The following is a 2,500-nucleotide window of genomic DNA, read 5'->3' on the forward strand; positions in this document are numbered from 1 at the left end:
ATGTCAGCTGCATATTGTGTCTGGAAATGTATTGTACTTCGTTACTTTACTGTAAGCAAACCTCATACCTCATACCCAAACAAAAAAAGTATATAGACTATGTTTTTCATTACAGCATGTTGACGTCAACCACATATTTATATCATATTTACATGTTTGAAAATGTGTGAATATGCGTAATAGGCTACACAAAAAAATGTTCATAAGCTCACATACACACTGTTGTGTTGAGTGATGTAGTGTTTAAGATATTTTGCTTCAGTTTAATGTCCTGTACTGTAAGGTGCAGTTGTGTAATGTACAGTATTGAATGTTGGAGTCTTGTGAAGATGTACATTCTGTGAGTCTGAATAGACTGGTACAAAAAGAAAGACTGCTGTGTTTTGTATAAAGTAGACAACTGTTTTCACGTTGATCTAATTTGTTTTCTCATTTGGTGCTAATGTGTGTCTTTTGACATGAAAGTGAGGTTTTGACAAAAGATTGTTGAGTTTTTCTGGCAATGTAAAGGTTTTGATAGCAGAGTTTCATGTTGGCATATATGTGCAGGGTTTATCTCCAAGTGTTGAGAGTTTTTGGCTTGTGTGTAGAGTTTTGACTCTATGAGCCAAATTTTGCAAATTGTGTGCAAGCAGTAGGCAAAAACTGTAATACATACACAAACAGGCACACATAGAAACACTCAAAAAAGATACTGACATAGGCGTACACACGCGCATGTACCCATGCGCACGCACGCACGCACACACACACACAAAAACACACACACACACAAACTGATTGACTGACTGACTGACTGGCTGGCTGACACACACAGAAAAGAAAAAAAAAACTAAAATCAATATTTGGAGCTGAGGAGAAAAAAAGACCATTCCTTGTTCTATGTGATATTGAGAGGGAAGAGCCCAGAGCTCTGGGGAGACGAGATGAGATGAGAGTGCATGCTGGGTACGAAAAAAAAAAGTTTCAGCAAGGAGGCACGCAAAGGGGAGCCAGTTGGTGCTAAGCAGACAGAGATCCCCGTGGACACTGAGCAGGGGGAGCACTAGAGTAGAGTAGCCTTACATGTGTGGACCTGTACCATGCTCAAACACACACACACACACACGCACGCACGCACGCACGCACGCACACGCACGCACGCACGCACGCACGCACGCACACGCACACGCACACGCACACGCACACGCACACACACACACACACACAGAGCAGAGGGTAGGGGAGGGGAGAGAAGAGAAGAGGTGGATTTGGCTGTGGGTAGTAGTTTGTTGGTGGATGGTGTATCTGTATGTATGTTTGCATATGTGCGTATGTGCATGTGTGTCTGTGTGGGTGTGCGTGTGTGCATGGGGCTGTGTGTGTGGTAGTTAGTGTGTTTGCAGGTCTCCCACTGCTCAGTGTGTGTGTCTCTGTGTACTGTATGTGTGTTGTGCTTTGTTGTGTGCATGTTGTGTTGGGATGTTGGGATACAGGGGGGGGCATATTTATTCAAGCATTCATGATGCTGCTGAGCCTGGGCTTTCACAGTCCAGGGCTCCGGCCATCCCCCCATGTCATCCACGGATACTGTTTGCCATTTCTCATCTCCCCCACCACATCAACAGACACACACCGTCCTCCCACAACACAACACACACACACAAACACACACACACGCATATGCACCCAAGCACGCATGCACGCACACATGCACGCACACATGCACGCAGGCAAGCACGCACGCACGCACGCAGGCAGGCACGCACGCACGTACTGTACACACACACATACACACACACAGTTTAGCAGTGGGGGTTTGGGTTGAAGAAAAGAAAAACATAAAAGAAGTAGAAGAAGTTGAATCCCTGCCTTCTCAGTCGAGAAGACTTCTGAGCGAAAGAAGTTGGATACTCAAGTAGAAGAGTTGAAGAAAAAAAAATATTGAAATGTATTCCTGGCATGAGTTGAGAGAGTAGCACCCCTGCACAAACATGGACGTGTGGACTTTCTGTGAGGATTCAGTCAATTAAGCAACATAAATAAATAATAAATAGACATCCTGCAAAAGAGAGTGGGAGTCAGAGGAGAGTCTGAGAGAGAGAGAGAGAGAGAGAGAGAGAGAGAGAGAGAGAGAGAGAGAGAGAGAGAGAGAGAGAGAGAGTCCGACCAACCAACCACTCAAACAAGCAAACATTTCCCCATCATTCATTCCGTTTCATTCATTTTCCAGTCCATTACTTTCAGCTTATGTCAACATTGACAGAACGCACACATAACCCCTGGTTGTTTGTTAACCCCACCACCACCACCCTACAACGCTCTCCCACCATCAACAACACCACCACTCCCAACAGAACCCACCCACCGCCTATCAACCCCTTCCCCATATGTCTCCCCAAGGGCATCACACAGTTGAGTGTGAGATGAAGGTCAATGAGCATTGACAAAGTAACAAACAAATGCTCTGATTGTTAAGCCTTCTTTCCACACCCAAAACAACATCCTTTGTGTTCCTGCC

General features: G+C 45.2%; 1 protein-coding gene across 3 annotated transcripts in view; it reads left to right on the plus strand.

Annotated features, from left to right (window-relative positions):
- cadm2b (cell adhesion molecule 2b) overlaps positions 1-2,500 on the plus strand; it is a 345,952-nt gene that overhangs the window by 315,727 nt on the left and 27,725 nt on the right. The gene's annotated exons all lie outside the window — the stretch shown is intronic.

The sequence above is a fragment of the Engraulis encrasicolus genome, chromosome 8, assembly GCF_034702125.1.
Source record: "Engraulis encrasicolus isolate BLACKSEA-1 chromosome 8, IST_EnEncr_1.0, whole genome shotgun sequence".
Lineage (NCBI taxonomy): Eukaryota > Metazoa > Chordata > Actinopteri > Clupeiformes > Engraulidae > Engraulis > Engraulis encrasicolus.